The 17,769-nt window shown below is 35.9% G+C and overlaps 1 long non-coding RNA gene across 2 annotated transcripts; it reads left to right on the forward strand.

The window, feature by feature from the left end:
• Nucleotides 1-2,951: 2,951 nt before the first annotated feature.
• LOC149826876 (uncharacterized) lies at nt 2,952-6,978 on the forward strand. 2 transcript variants are annotated; one of them, XR_016435115.1, is made up of 6 exons: nt 2,952-3,854; nt 3,932-4,131; nt 4,932-5,138; nt 5,223-5,291; nt 5,925-5,973; nt 6,726-6,978. It is a non-coding gene; the product is annotated as an uncharacterized LOC149826876 (long non-coding RNA). The 2 variants fall into 2 exon arrangements; XR_016435114.1 differs by having other exon boundaries at nt 2,952-4,131.
• The last annotated feature ends 10,791 nt before the right edge of the window (nt 6,979-17,769 follow it).

Below are 17,769 nucleotides of genomic sequence, written 5' to 3' on the forward strand. Positions count from 1 at the left end.
AGAGGGACCCTTGACAGATTATCATCAGACATACGTTGTTCTGATCCAGTCTCCTTTCCATATAATCCAAGAACTTAGAATTAAAATTTTGTTTCTCTGCATATGAATAATCACAATCTAATGGATAACTGTAATTTGTGAAAAAAATTCCAATGCTAAATATATCAAGTAGGTTTGGTCATGGGGCCCCACCAGGGGAAAATAGGGATGGGAAGGTCGGCCTGACACGATACAACCTCAATCCTAACCCACTGAAAACCAGATTTGACCTTTATTTGGTTTGGGTTCTTGATTGGGTCTCATCGAACTCAGGTTAGGTACTTTTAAACTCAACTATTATCGAGTTGGATGGGCCAGGCTCCTTTGACATGTTCTTTTGCTCATACTCTGAACCTTATAGATGAAATCAACATGCTTCATTTAGGAGGAATTTTGTTTTTTTTTTCACCGGAATTTGACATGTATACAGGTTTTTTATTGATGCAAAAATCAGTAGCCATAAAAGTACTAAATTTTTGAAGACTCAAAAACATTTTTTTTCATAAAAACAGTCAGTGCTCCCTAATTTAACTTGTTGAACACATCTAAACATTAAATTGAATCAAAACAACTTGCATAATGAGATCCAATTAGGTACAATTGATTGTGGTAAATATACATCTATTTTTTTCCTTAATGACATAATGATCATTGCTCAAAGAAGGTAAAAATACATTTAGAAGGCATCAATTACAAAAGAGAGTGGCATGGTTGAATGTCATTCATTTGAAGCTGGTGTGGGTTCAGAAGTGGCCTGTTTAGGTATAGCTCATCATTAACTTGCACTTGTCTTCGCTATAGGCCATTTATTTTTCCTCTGGAAAGATCTTATGGGCCACTCAAGAAGACAGCTTTACACCTTACATGGCCCTTATGGAAGAATATACTCTAATTATCTTTTCAGTTTTCTCCCAAAAAAAAAATATAGTTGTCTTTTTCAAGAGAGATTATTAGTCAAGGCTGACAACTTCTGGACTCTTTATCTTTAGTTTCAACCATCTGAACATGGCACATGCCAGAACATATCATTTTCCCATGAAAATATCTGGATATGTTTGTAGAGTATTAAATAAGTGCACTTTTTCTAAAATTTAATTATTATCTCATGATGTAAACAGTTAATGAATGAGAGGTCCGGCCCTTGTCATTAATCCCTTACAATCGGCTGGATCATTGATTAGATAAATGGTTAAATCTTTTTGCCTATTTCCTTCTTTTCTTTTCCACCCACTTTCTCATGGCTCCTTTGTGGTATGGCTTTTTCACTGGTTTGGATGACATGTTTATGATATCCTAAGTTTACGGTGGGATCAATGTTTCAGTATCGGTGCCTATGGGCTCGGCCGATACGCATTGTATAGGCAGAATTTTTATACGCCGTAGGCCTGAATCGGTTATTTTTAATAAATAAAAAAAAAAAGTTTTTAATATTGTCCTTAAAATTGTTTTAATAATTTTAACATGGGTCACGTTATGATTGATACAGCTGAATCAGTGGCCGAACGATTCAGGTTGGGTGGGACCATTGCCAAAACCTTTGGCTCTAGAGGCAAGGTTGATAATATGGTAGAAAACAAAATACAGTCAATGGTTGCCTTATGCCAAAGCCAATATATTTGTTTGTGTCCTCTTCTGTCTTCTAGAAAAAACCAAGGCTCACAGAGGGCCTTTTTAACTTAACATCATTATTATTTTCGTCATTTCCCAAATTACATATTTTAAAAATTTTCCTTTTTATTATAATGCTCTCTCTCTCTCTCTCTCTCTCTCTCTCTATATATATATATATATATATATATATATATATATATATATATATATATATACAAAATCTCGTATTTTTCGTCAAACTCGGTTTGAACGCATGGCTGCGTGTCATGCATCCAAATAAATTTGCATTTCAGACCGTTAGCAGCGGTAATTGACTGCCGATAAAAAAAAAAAACTGCATCGCTGATCACGTGTGATGAGCGGCGTACAAGAGTATGAAAATGTTCAGACACTTTACCCGTTACTCTCTCTCTCTCTCTCTATATATATATATATATATATAAAATTTGTTGGGGGCAGTTTGGTAAAATTAATTTTAATAAATATTTCAAAACCCCATGTAGTTGGGATATCGCCACGAATCGGCCGTTTCACATCGCATCGCCTCAAAATCGATTCTTATGGATTCGGCATAGTTTTTTAATTAAAAAGGTTTTAATTTTTTAATATTTTTCTGGGACGTCATCTGTTGGTAAAAAATTGACTGTTTCAGCTCAATTTGGAAGGTCTGAAGCGGCCGATTCTCTAACTGGAGATGGGACTGTAGATAGTATTTAATGAGCATGCAATTAATACCATCTAGCCCACAGATGTTTGGGAACCCCCTTATCTTAAACGAGCTTGATGTAACCAGTGGAGATGGGTCACTTTCAACTATATCAGCCTCATCTTCATTTTCATCTCCACTCCCGTCGCCCCCTTTCATCTCCTCTCCAACACCAGCTCCCAAACATAGCCTAAATCATTTTGAAAAGCAATTATTAAGGATCAAACACTATAAGAAAAACCTTGATTAGCCATGAAAATTTGTGACGGATTTTTTTCATCATAAATTTACGATGAACTAATAATATTTATCGCTGACCTTCGAAATATTTGTAGCATTAGCGACGAAAAAAATGTCCATCGCCAACGACAAAACCTTTTTGTCGCCAGAATTATCGCAATTTAATGATGAATAAGCTACTTAAGTATTCCGTCGTAAAATCTATCGCTAATTAGCGACGGATTTTGTGACGGAATGCTTCCCTCGCTAATGCCGGGGCTAATTTTCGATGAAATTAAGGCGCTAAATTCTCTCTCTCGTTACAGAGTTGCTTAGGGCGCTTCGCATCCCTCCTCCCCAAGGTCGACTCCGTCGGCGTCCGCGTTATCTCTGGCGACGGCGATGACCCCTCCGCCGGCGGCGGCACAAGTTGGGCGGCATCCTCGCCTGTAGATTTAACAGGATCGGGTGTGCGAGAGAAGAAACGAGGAGAAGGAGTATTTGGGGAAGTGATTAATGGCCTGCGTTGGCTCCCTCTCTATTCGTCGACTTGCTCGTCGACAATATACTGCAGGAGGATTTGGAGAATTGCGCTTGTTCGATCTGCCTCAGCACCGTCACCATAGACCTCGCCCGAATGGATCCTGCAGAAGACCCATCGTCGCCCCTCCGCCTGCCGTACCCAAATCGCCCACAGGTGGGCGAGGGAAGTGGGACGCGCTCCCGTCCCTCTATAAATAGGACCCCCCGTTCGACCAGCTTTGGTTGAGGGATTACGTTAAGGGCTTCATCCCTTGCATCTTCTTTGTTTGCCTTTCTTTTTTTCTCTTTCTTTTTTCCCAGCGACGATCAGGTACTCTGTTTCTTTCTCAGGGTTTTTACTGTGGTTAGGGTTTCTTTCGTCGTAATTTCATGTAGATTTCGTGTATTTTTTGCTGGAGTGGTTGCCCTTAGGGTTCGTGTGGAATCTGGAAATTGGGGTTAGGGTTTGGTTCTGTTTGTTTTTGTGAAGAGCGCCGCCACCAGTTTATCAACTTTTGGAGCTGCTTTTTTCTGTTAACATCACGGTAGAAAAATTGCTTCACATGTAGGGGTTACAGGCTTTTGCATGGGTGGTGCGTTGTCCATTGCAAGTGCTGCTTTGGTTCCAGAAGTTGATGTTGTTGTGGCATTCTATGGTGTTCCTTCTTCAGAGCTTGCAGATCCCTCATTGGTTAAAGCCCCTGTCCAAGCACATTTTGGAGAGCTCGATAATTTTGTTGGCTTCTCAGATGTTACAGTATGATCCTTTCTGTCGAGACTCTTTCCACAATTGTGGCATTTGCTTCTCTTGAATTATATTTTGATCTTTGATAGCTTTTGGAGACCAAGATACAAGAAGCCAAATCAAAGAAAGATACTCTCAAAGCACGGGCACAGTCTGCAAAGTTTATCCTTCTCATGTCTTATCTTTTTTTCATTTTACTTGAAATTCTAAGAATTTTGCCTTATTAGAGAGTTCAGTTGTTGATGATGATCTTGCAAGTTTGAAAAAGGAATTGTTAGGAAGCTCTATGGTATGTACTGTCGATGCTCATCATAGAATGATTTCTTCTTCTGGTTCCTTTTTATGATTCCATATTGGATTCTGCAGTTAGTTCACACATTGGTAAAAGCTAGCTCTTGATCATCTTGTCTAATGTTTAATTGATTTGACTTCTGCTGTGAATCCCAAGTTGATTTGATTTGGCTACATCTTGGGAGCCACTAAGATCCCCTACCAGATTGGTTGTCTCCAGATGGAATAGTTTCTTTCAGTTCTTCAGAACCACAATCTTTTTTTGACCCTTTCACCTTTTCAGCATCAGAATCCTGACAAATATTTGAATTTTCAGATGAGGGTAATTTCTTTAGAAACCTCATTATACCAAGTTGATTTTTGGCATCTGAGCTTTTCTGACCGAAACATCCAGGTGCAAGACTATCTGATGGACCTAAGTTAGTATATGTATTAACAGCATTTTGAACATCAGTTTCAACATGGCAAAAACTGATGCGAGAGATCCCTTCACTTAATTTTGGCATTTCCTGCTTTTGGAGCATTCAATTCACAACTGTTGCAGCCTTTCCTCCTTGTAAACCTTCTTCATGTTCAGTACGCTTTACTGACCGTGCAATGCAAAGTTACATTTTCATCTATTTTGTTCATTTCAAAAGAGGTCCAGGCACCCGTTACATTTTCATCTATTTTGTCATTATGATTTTTATGCATTCAATGAAATGGTAGTTAAAAATTGATAAGTTCTTTGTGTGCTTGAGATATTTAAGATGTGCTACAAGGATCTCATGCTTTCTCTTGAATTCTCTTAATACACAGGAGTGTCAGTAAAGTCAATGATGAGTGGTTTGCAGATGAGGATAAAGTTCGCAAAGCTGTAGGCTTGCTGGAGAAGCCAGTTGTTGAGATAATGCCTGACTTCTTCATGAACAGATTGGTCCAAATGTGTCAATATCTGCAAATGCTCGTATTGAAGCTGGTGCAAGACTTAGCAGTTGTATCATTCTAGATGATGTTGAAGTCTAGGTTGGCTTTAATGTTGTACCAGAGAGTGCATTAATTATCTATATGTACAAATTGATAATATTGCAATGCTTGTTATATGAACAGGAACATGCTCTGGTTATTCATGCCATCGTAGGTTGGAAGTCATCTATAGGAAGATGGTCACGAGTTCAGGTAAATTTTTGCTTCCTTTTTCCTTTGATCAATAATACCAACTTCTGCGACCTTTTTCCCTTCTCTTTTTCCTTTTTTTTGTCTCCCAGACATCTAAACTGCCTTAGTTTCTGGTAATATTACAAAAAATATTCTGAAGTTATTGAATGACTCGTGTTAGTTAAAGTAAGATCACCTAATTAACCATGTCATATGATCTTGAAGTAGGGATTTCTAGATGTTAGCTGTAAAAATTTGATTAGTTAATTCAGTTGAGGTCATTGAATAGAGTGGAAGAGGCAGGGGGGCTGGTCTGTATACAACGGGCTGGTATACAACCTGATGTCATATTTGGGTTTGTCATCTTTTGCCATATCGGACACGATCCTTCAGCTAAGTGCTAATTCTAGGAATAAGTTGATCCTCTTTTATGTTCTCATGCTCCGCCTTCTATTCCTTGTTTATTATTTGAAGCTTGCATTTGAGGCCTATTAAAGAGCCATTATGTCATTGCAACCCCTGATCTAAGCACATAACTTGAAACAATGGTTTTACTGCACACAAATCATGAATAAATAACATACTAAAAAATGGAAAAAATGATATGCAAGTATTTCACTAATATGATTTAACAACTCTGTTTATGATTACCAGAGTTATCGAAAGCGCCATAAGGAGTGGGGAAGTGCCATATGATTACCAGGTATTTCACTAATATATTTTTTTTTATTTTGACATTAGCCACGGATTAGCGACGAAAATATTTGTCGCTAATCCGTCACCAATTACACACAGTTAATGGGTTGCGACGGATTCAAATTTGTCGCTAAGTCATCGCTAATTAGCGACAACAATAATCTATCGCTAAGCCATCACTAATTAGCGACGGATTGGCGACAGATAAATTCTGCCGCAATTTAGCGACTAGGAATATCCGTCGTTAATCCATCGCGACGGAGTTAGCGATGGATAGCGTCCGTCGCTAATGCGCATTTTTCTTGTAGTGAAAGCTGATTCGGATGATGATAAAAAAATCTCAAAAATAAAATAGATTTTTATCTAATTATGGTGTCATGTTTTTTCGATTGTTTCAGGAGTTGTGAGCATAATGACAAACGTTTTTTTCGGCAAAATCCCGCTTTTCAAAAACTCAGAAAAAATTGAAAATTTTTCATAATCTCACATTTTTTCAGCAAAATCTTGGCAATAAAAAATAAATTTAAAATATAAAAATTATTGTTTATAAGAAAATATTAATAAAAAATATTTAAAAATAAAAATACACATTTTTTCATGATAAATAGCAGTTTAAAATAAAAATATCATGTTTAAATCTCACGAGAAATTGCCGTTTTAAACTTTCAAGCAATTTCTCGCGAGATTTTCATAAATCTCTTGATATTTGTCACTATGGTTAGGAGTACTTGTGTTCATTTTTTTTTCATATTTACACAGAGAAACCACCTGCGGGATCAGAGACCTAGCTGCGCTGGCTTTGCCTGCCACACTAGCGGAGCCAGGGGTGGGCATGGGTGGGCGGTCGCCCACCCTAGAATTAGAAATCGGATTTTTTTTTTCTTCTAACGATGTTAAAGAAAGAATGTGTCCATGTGTATTTTCTTCTGACGATGGTAGTGCTAATCTTTTCCCTTAATTTTTTTCACCCTATTGAATTGTGTAAAAACCGCAGAAGGGACGGGTTATTAGTTCGTGGGAGTTGGAGTTCTCTCTTGTGAATATTCAACAAAAATCTGTGTGTTTTTCTCCAAGCTTCTTCTTTTGTCATTTGTTCTTTGTGAAACCATGTAACCTACGTTTATGAGGAACCTGGCTTTACTCATTTCTATATCATCCTTTGTGGTCATAACTCCCTCTGGGATCTCATTGGTACTAAGTTGTTTTGATCAATTTGGCCCTATCGATGAGTTGATTTAATAGAAATCAATCTTTTGATAGTGTTCTTTAACAAAAAAAAAACATAGTTTTCAATTTATTTTGACAGTGTTCTTTAACAAAAAAAACCATGTTTTTTATTAATGGTTATTGATTTTTGAATCAGCAAAAAGTCCTGCACATAAGTCGGATTATGTCTTTAAATGCCGATCTTCACTAAATGGATGATGTAGATCACACAGGGTCCAATTTGATGAAAACAACTTGCATCGGTGAGGTCTTAATGACAGGAATGGCGATATGAATGACACCTAAATGTGGTTATGGGTGCCATGCAAAACACTATGCTTGCTTCACTAAATGGAGGAAAAGAGGGATTGAAAATGTGTTGTTATAGCCTGGGCACGAGCAGGCCGATGCCATGAAGGCCCTCAGAATGATGAAACCAGATGGTACCATCAATTTGATGGCCATCGCCTTCTCCGGTCAGGGAGGCCGCTTCTAGAAGAGCATGTCAGATCTACCACACAACCAAAATTTCTTCTGACGATAGGTAGGCGAATTTCTGGCTCCGCCACTGGTCCTATTAAATGGATCGTCCTTCAAGACCATAGCATTGTCCCCAAGACCCGAAGTCTGCCCACCCAACAAAACGAAAAACTTTTGGCTCCGCCACTGGCATGCCATACTTAAGATCACTGTCCTTAAAGTGTATAACTCTATGGCTTTCCCTTTTGCTGTGTCTTCTTGCAAATGTAAACCACCTTACAAATAAAGATAGAGATAGCCCAGATTTCATTCTAATTGAAGGCAAAAAAAAGAGTTAGATTTCTCCCTCCTTGGCACAAGGAAGTGTTGTTGTTTTTTCTTTGAAAGGCAAGCTGGGACCCCTACCAGTTATACAACTGTACCATTGGGTTTTGAACCTGCAACGTCCCAAGACAAGGTGGAGCCCCCGTTGGTACGAAGAAGTGTTGTTTGCTTGCGTCAAGTTCTCCAATCACCACAAATTTGAAATTCAAAAAGCCGATATTTTGAGGTCTTAAAAACGCTGGATTTTGAGCTTAATGCGGCTTTTTCTTTGTGAACACGTGCATGTGTGCTCACGTGGGTGCATGTGTTGATAAAAAAGGACAGATTTGTTAACATCACACATTATCACCTTTTGTTTTTTCATCGGTAAAACAGTCAGACTATCACCACACTTGGAGCGTGCTCTCTCTCCCTCGTATATACACATAGAGAGAGAGAGTAATGCGCTCTTTCTACCCTGTTTTCTCCTTATGCCTCGTTAGAACCATTCAAAAATTATAGTTTTTAGTATTTTTTTGCACATCTAACACCATAGATGTGATCTATAGGTTTTGTTTAGTGGAAACCGGATTTTGGATCTCCAGAATCTGACCTATATACAGTTTTTTCTGGTGATCCAAAATCAATGGCTATGAAGGCATTAATATTTTTGGCTCATAAAAAGATATTTTTTCATCAAAAAAACATGATCCAAGAGTCTATTCTCACTAAATCAAACATGCTAAACACATCTAACAGTTCAGATCTATAATAAAACACTTCAAATTATGAGGAAGAACAAGAAAAGAGAACCTAATATGTTCAGTTCTCATATATATATATAAGCCACTTGGAATATAAAAACTAGAGTGTGTACTAGGCATTCATGATTTTTTTTGCTAATATGGCCCTGCAGATGTGTTCAGCATGACCCTTTTTGCTAGGAATCAACTGTTAGATCATGGATTTTTTAGAAAAAAACATGATTTTTAGATGCTTGAATATTTATAAAATTTCTAAGTTGTCGATGTTTAGATGTGTTTTTTGAAAGAACTAAAAACCAATGGCCCACAATACTTTGTATTGTAAAGTTTTAAATGCATAAAAACATGCTTATATGTTGTAAAAACTTCTTGTAAAACATATTTCTTACTAAGTAAATTATAAAGAACAAATATACATGGTCCTATCGATGAGTTGCACAAACAATGGAGAAGGGGAGCCATCCCATCTTGTTGTAGATTTTGGACATTAACTTGGTTGAACGGTCCCCTTCCCTATATATATATATATATATATATATATATATATATATATATATATATAATGTGTGTGTATGGGAGGGGGGGCATTATTTATCCCGATAGAGCTGCCACCAATCATCAACTCAAATTGTGAGTTTATCTGCATGGTCAAGATCTTGAAAAAATGAAAAAAATGTGGTTAATGTGTGTTCGTCTCTCTCTCTCTCTGGTCTGTCAATAGGTTAGGTCAAGGTCAAGCCAGACTCGCCCATATAATTAATAATTAATGACTGGGTTCGGCTTCAGAATCCCAAACCGGACCAGCATATTTTCAAATTTGTATTTTTACCAAAAATACATATACAATACTCATGTCAGGTCGGGTACCCGATAGAGCTCCGACAAGTTTTTTGTACGGTGTTGGATTTTCAAGTGGTTCCCCGTCATCAATCTTCATTTTGACATTTACAACTTCAGAAGTATCAACCTTCTTATCATCTGAAATACCAGATCTAACAACAATATCTAAAGCAAATTTAGATTGAGTTAGTAAATAACCTCTAGAGGAATAAACAACTTTTATATCGAGAAAATACTTTAAAAACCCCAAATCAATCATTTCAAAATATGTTTTGAGAAGTCTTTTAATGTTTTCAACTCCCTATTTGTCACTTCTTATGAGGATCATATCGTCCACATAAAGAAGAAGAAGAAGAATACCTGCATAAAAAATCTTAACAAATAAAGTTGTATCAGTTAAATAAGATTGAAATTCAATGTCAAGTATAACTTGACTAAATTTGTCATACCAAGCCTTTAAAGCTTGTTCAAGGTCATACAGAGACTTATCTAAATGAAGACCATTTCCTTTAAGAATAAATATACCAAGTGGTGCTTCCATATAGACTTTTTCAACTAATTTACCATTGAAAACACATTCTTAACATGTAATTGGTATATAGGTCATTTATTCACAAATGCAAGGGCTACTACAGTTCTAACTATGGTCATCTTAGCAACAGGTGCAAAGGTTTTCTCATAATCTATTTCATACTCTTGAGGAGTATCCATTGACAACTAACCTAGCTTTGTACCTTTCAAAGATTTCATCACTCTTGGTTTTTATCTTATAAATCCATCGACAACCTATGGGTTTCTTTCCTAGGGAAATATCTTGGACAGTCCAAGTATTCGCCTTTTCTAAAGCATCTAATTCTACCCTCATAGCTTTTACACATTCAGAATGTTTCTTTGCTTCAACATAGTTTGAGAGTTCTATGTAGAAATATATCAATGCAATGTAAGTTTGATACTTAGGTGAAAATGACTCATAAGACACAAATTTCTCAGGGGGTTTTGATACTCTCGATGACCTTATAGTTTGTATTTCTACATGGTTTTTATTAGTATATTTTTAAAGGCACATGGATGTTCAGAACTTCAGAACTACTACGCCTGGAATATTGAATACTTGAGATTGTTCTTCACTTATCTCATTGTCAAGAGATTCTTCTTCACTCACCATATCATTTCTGATATCCTGATCTTCATCAAAATCAGCATCCCAATCACCAAACTTTAGAATTAGATCCAATAGAAAAGAATACTAAGTTATGTCATTAGGATTTTCAAATTAAAAAAAAATCTTTTTCTGAGAAAGACACATTTCTTGAAACATATAATTTCTTATTTTTCAAATCAAAGCATCTATAGCCTTTTTTGTTATTTGCATATCCCAAAAAAACACAAGGAATAGCATGAGGAGAAAGTTTATCCTTTTTATCAGTGAATACAAAACATTTGCATCCAAAAACTCTTAGTCTAGAATAATCATGAGTAAGTTTAAAAAGTTTTTCAACTGGTGATATATTGTTTAATATAACAGATGGCATTCTGTTAATAAGATAAATTGTGGTAAAAGTGGCTTTGGCCCAAAATTCTTTAGGTACTTGATTTGAGATAAATAAAGTTCTTGTGGTTTCTATGATGTGCCTATGTTTTCTTTCGGCCAAGTCATTTTTTTGTGGAGTATAGGGATAAGATTTTTTATGTGTAATACCATTTGATTTCAGGTAATCTTTAAAATCTTTTGATAAAAATTCTCCTCCTAAATCAGTGTAAGAGATACAAACAGCCTTTTGAAATTTATTTTTGACCAAATTGTGAAATATTTAAAAATATGAAAAAACTTCATATTTATATTTGAGAAAATAAATCCACATGGGTCTAGTGAAATCATCAACAAAGATTACATAATATATAACCCACCCTTAGATATAACAAGTGTTAGGCCCTAAACATCCGAATGCACTAACTCAAGTGATCGTGTAGAGACGAAAGTTCTTTCTTGAAATGACAATCTTTTCATTTTGCCAAGAATAGAATCTTCACATTTAAAATTTTCAAGATTACAAAATTTTTTCATATTTGGAAAGTGTTAGATTTTGGATACATTAGGATGGCCAAGTTTTTTATGCCATAAATCCAAATCCAATTTCTGAACATTATAACAAAAGGTATTTTTAGGTATTTTCAAAAAAATCATGTAGTATAAACCTCATTTCCTATGGCCTTCCCCAATCAGCTTCTCTGACTGGCGATCCTGCACTCGACAACCAATAGAAGAGAAGAAAACGTTATACCCGTGGTCAGATAAATGAGAGACAGACAAAATATTTAGGTTTAACTTGAGAATATATCTAATTTTTGGAATAAAAAAACCTTTTAAAATATTTTCAAATTTTCTTATTCCCTTTATCTAAAGGGATGTCCCATCAACAGTAAAAACATTTGACCCACTTGAGTTACGACATTCGGATAAGATATCACCATTTGGTGTCGTATGAAATAAAGCATCTGAGTCAAGAAGCCAGAGTCTTACCGGGATCAGAAATGCCAACAGAAGAGATTGTGGCTCCGGTTGATGAAGCTCCTTTGAGTAAAGGTTAGAGAGCTTCTACAAATTGAGTCAAAGACATGCTCTCAATGTTTGATTTTTGTGTAGCTTTGAGCTCATTTGACTCTTATGCAATTGATGCTACCATCTTCTCGTAGAGCCTCTTTAATTTAGGACAATATACCTTGACATGTCCCAGTTCACAACAATGATAACAAATATATTTTTTCTTCTACAAGTTGAGTCAAAGGCTTGCTCTCAATGTTTGATTCTTGTGTAGCTTTGAGATCACTTGACTCTTGTGCAACTGATGCTACCTTCTTATCACAGAGCCTCTTTAATTTAGAACAATATGTCTTGACATGTTACGGTTCACGACAATAATAACAAATAATTTTTTTCTTCTCAAACTCATTGTCATGTTTTCATAGTTATCAGTGTTTGGTTTCTCATAATGTGGTGGTTTGTAAGCATGAATATGGTTTTCTGGCCTAGACGCGGCTAGGAACAAATTATCTTCTTTAGATGTCTTTTTTTGTTTATTTTCCTCCATACTTAGCACTTCAATAGTATCTTCAATAAAGGGAACTTTTCTCTATAAAGAAGAATCGATTTGGTAGACTCAAACTCTAGTCTTAGACCATTGATGAATTGATAGAAATGTTCTACATCAATTTGTCTTTGAGACAATGTCATTGTGGCTCAAGAAGAGCCAACTCATTCCAAATGTTGGATAACTCACTAAAGTATTTTTTAATACTTTTTCCTCCTTGAGTCATAATGTGTACTTTGTCTTATAAGTTGCAAATGTAAGCAATACCTTTAAAAAATATATTCTCTTGAGATAGTCCCATGCTTTATTTGCATGTTCAAACTTAACTAGACTCGAGCATTTCTTGATATCAATACTACTAATGAGCCAAGACATAATCTTGGCATGCCCCATTCTCCATTCTTTCTATTTTTTTCATACGTGGCCATAGCCTTGGTCTTTTCTGCCTCCGTAAGAGGTACCACCGCTTTTTCTCCTTCTTAGTAAGAATTAGTTTGGGTTTCAAATCTGACTGATCCACTAATCCCCACAACCCTTTCCCCCATATAAAGTGTTTCATGATTGAAACTCATGTTACAAAGTTTGTGTTATTGAGTTTGATGGGTTTTAGGGTGACATTATCATTGTCATCTATGTTTACAAGGGCTAAGAGAAAGAATAGAAGATAGAGAGAAGAAAGAAAGAGATGTCATAATCAAAAGTATTAGAAGATAGAGAAGAGGAAGAAAAAAGGAGATAATTAAAAGTATCACGCGCACTCTACCACCAAGAGAGAACCTCTAATGAAGAATAAAAACACGCGAGCACTCCACCACCAAGAGAGCACCTCTAATGAAGAGCACAAACACAGGAGCACTTGAATAAATTTTGCAAAAGAGACTTTGTCTCTTCAAAATCTTGGGTGGCACGCTTCCTAATGCACCAAAAAATAAACTTGATCTCCAAGCTTTGATACCATGTAAGGAAACAAGGTCCTCCAGAATATATTCACCAAAACAACAAAGTGGGCACTCAAAGAGTTCCACCAAAATACCAAAAGAACATTCACAAGCCATAAAATGGGGTCACACACAAATACCAACTAAAGGGGCAAACACAAGGAATAAAAATAATATTTTATTGATCAAGACCATGCAAGAAGCTTACATTTGAGAGGGGGTTTCACCCTTATTTATATACACATAAAGGTCTCCAAGAGAGACGATGGGAGGTCCCAACGACTCCAATAGAGCCATTGGGCTCTCTCTCCAATGCCTTTCTAGCACACACATAAAGGTCTCCAAGAGAGACATTGGGAGAGGTCCCAACGGCTCTAATAGAGCCATTGGGCTCTCTCTCCAATGCCTTTCTAGCTAAAAGAAACTGAAAATAGAGTTGTTGGGACCTCTCCCAATGTCTTTCTAGCTAAAAGAAACTGAAAAGTAAAAAGAAAAAAAGGTAAAAAGAGACTAACCTGGTTAGTATTTACTAGTTAGGTACTAACCTAACACACACACATATATATATATATATATATATATATATATATATATATATATATATATATATATATATGTGTGTGTGTGTGTATACAAATATGTATATGTACACATATGTTGTATTTACATTTACATGTATACATTTACATTTTTAACAACGTTGATGCAGACTTGTTCTCAAATTTCATAGGCTAAAGTCATTTACCTGAAAAGAGAATTTCAGATGTTGAAAAAGGAAGCATCCATGTCTATTAAGGAGTACTTCAACAAAATTAAGTCTATCACAAATCAGTTAGAATTGATTGGATGCAAAGTTTTTGAGAAAGACAAAATTCAGCAAGCTTTAGTTGGTTTGGGACCCGAGTTTCATGTGTTGTCCACCACCTTGCAATACACTGGGACTGTTTGTACTTTTGATGATCTGAAAATCAAGCTCCTTAGTTATGAGATGTCATTGAAGAGAATGTCTGACACAAAAAGGCTGAAGCAAATTCACATGAGGTGTTGGTTACAGGAACATTTCCGAATTATGGACACAGGTGTTGGAATACTTCCTACTCCTGATAGACCTTCTTTTGCAGGAAGAGGTAACTCTAATAATATTTTTACATGATATATCTGCAAAAAGAACAGAAATGATTGGAGGAATTCATGTGGAAGACCCAAAACGATTTTCTTTTTTGGCTCATATCGCCAACCCCAATTGTTTTGGGGGATGAAGGCGTAGTTGTTGTTGTATATCTGCAAAAAGAATGGTCATATAAAGGCAAAATGTTGGTTCAAGGATGACCCAAGGTATAATCCTTAAGCTCAAGGTAAACCTTTGTCTATTGATCAAGGGAGAGAATGGCCCTTACAAGGAACTTCTTTTGGCTGCACTTTCTGAGTTGAGTTTTAAACAAAACGATCAGGGTGTTTGGTATGTGGATTCAGGGGTTGTCAATTATGTCACAGGTGATGCAGGTAAATTCTCTAGATTAATCCTTATTCTGGTAAAAGTAATATAATTATTGGAGATGGTAGATCCCACCCCATCACATATTCTGGAAATGTCCTTATTTCTTTGTCTAAATCTTGTCTCATTCACTTGTTCAATGTATTGTATTCTCCCAACATAAAAAAAATAGTCTTTGTTTCTAAACTTGTTGATGATACCAATTATTACATTGAGTTTACTCCATCTGTGTATGTAAAGGATCTTCAAACGAGAAAGATGTTCATTGAAGGAGAAAGATACGGCAACATGTATGTTTTCAGAGAAGATCTCTTGAATGCCCAAGCTAAATTGAATAGTCATATTAGAGTGTGAGGTTTGAGGTGTCGGATCTAGATCTTAATCCAGATCCATATCACTCACGTCACTGTTCACGATGTTATTGTTCAAGTCACTACTCACGACATTATTGTTCACGTCATTGTTTACGTCTCCTAGTTCCTTATTGTATTTTATTATATATTGTGTTTTTAAAATACCCTTTATTAGTCTTCTTGTATTTTGTGTTAATAAGGGTGTTTTAGTAAATATGTATTTTAGTATAAACTGAATATAAATAGTCACAATGAGGCATATGATTTTCCTATATTGGGAATCGTGAGAGTTCAGCCCAAACATTTTTCTTGTCTTCTTTCTCTCTGCAGAAACCTCAGAATGCCTAAATTTAACATGGTATCAAAGCCATGATCCGGAGTGAGGCTAGAAAATCTTGGTGACCTTCAAGATTCGATCTTTTTTCTCCAGGTAACAGTTGAATCTTCTATTATTTTCTATCTTTCACTCTTTTCTTTTCTTTTCTTTTCTCTCAAATTTGTGTCTCTTCTCTTGGTTCTTGGTTCTTGGTTCTTAAATCATATTTGTGTATTTCTTGATTCCCTAATCTCTCTTTATCTTCGTTTTCTCGTTATTTCTTTCCATTCAAATCAGATCAGTATATTTCTTTACTCTCTTTTTTCTCCCTAAGATCTTGGATTTGAAATCTCTTTTATAAACTTTTGACTAGGTTCAGAAGTATAGTTGGTATATTGCAATTTCACACATTTACTCGTTCGGACATTGTGTTTGTTGTCAATCAAGTGTCACAATTCATGCATCAGCCTAGGATGCCACACATGGAGGTTATGAAAAGGATCTTTGGATATTTAAAGGGGACTGCAGGAGATGGTTTGTTTTACAAAAAAAATGACGACAGATGAAGATATGATGACGATTATGGCATGTTCAGATGTTGACTGGGCTGGTGAAGTTGATGAAAGAAGATTTGTGTCTAGATACTATGTTTTTATTGGGAGGAATCTTGTCTCAAGGAGTAGTAGGAAGCAGAAGGTTGTAGCAAGGTCCAATACGGAAGCAGAATATCGTTCCATGATTGTTGTTTTTTACTATAGACCTAACTTGGATCATACACTTGTTATATGATTTGGGAGAAATTGTACCAAAAATCCTTATTGATATGTGGCAGTCAAGGGGCTATCAACATTTCGGTAAATCCTATTCAGTATGGGAAAACGAAACATATTGAAATTGATCAACATTTCATTTGTCAGAAAGTTGAAGATCAAGAGATAGAGACAAGATATGTAAGGACTAAAGAACAAGTAGCTAATTTACTTACCAAAGGCCTCACGAAGAACAGATTTTGTTATTTGAGAGGCAAGTTGTCCATGGGTGATAACCATGTTCAACTTGAGGGAGGCTATTAGCGTGGGGTCAGATCTAGGTCAGGATCCAAGATCCATGTCAGCAAGGTTGTTTTGTATTTTTCTTTGTCTTAAATGCCCCTCATTAGTCTTCTTTTGTATTATATGTAAACAAGGGCATTTCTGGTATGTAACTTAATATAGAGCTGTCAATATAAAAGGAATAGCAAGAGGCACAATTTCCCATATTGTAAATCGTGCATATTCAGCCCCTACATGCTGCTGTCTTCTTTTTCTCTTTGCATTAAATTCAGAAATCCTAATTCTAGCACTTCTTTCTCCTCCTCTTTTGTCTCTTTCCTTCTCCTTTCCTTCCTCTTCCTCTTTCATCTTCTTCTTCCTTCTCCTTTTTCTTTTTTTTTCTTCTTCTCATTCACCTCTTTCTTTTTCTTCTTCATCTTCTTCCTCCTTTTTCTTCTTCCTCCATGCCTTTCACTGACATCAAACAAAAAAATGGTTTGGGTCAGGGTTGGACCTGACCCGGCACGGCGCGCCCACACTGTGTCTGGTACCCGCCACCGATACATGTGGCTGTGTATGTACATGTAATTGACTGTTAGATCATGAAAAATAAAAATAATTTTTTGATAAATGAAAAACAAATTTAAACTCTTTTGTTTGTGAGATTAAGTGTATATATGGATTCTTATGTGATTTTAGTAGTTTAATAAAGTTAATTTTTCAAGCAAGCATGCATGAAAAATTAGCTTGATGTTTGTTTAGAACTTTAATTGAATTTTGTGTGTGGGATTGAGAAACTTGACATAGAATTTACTCTTTACATGTCCTATTAAAAGTTACAATTTGTTGTATTTGCACATTATAAAATTGCACTTGTGTATTATTTGTTAGATATTGAGATAGATCAATTTGTTGCATGTTACTTTTACATGTTATTCTCATAATTTTCTGTATTTCTTTGAGATTTCCTATTGCATGTTGCTTCATC

This window comes from Nuphar pumila, chromosome 10 (genome assembly GCF_984573655.1).
Source record: "Nuphar pumila chromosome 10, dmNupPumi1.hap1.1, whole genome shotgun sequence".
Classification (NCBI taxonomy): domain Eukaryota; kingdom Viridiplantae; phylum Streptophyta; class Magnoliopsida; order Nymphaeales; family Nymphaeaceae; genus Nuphar; species Nuphar pumila.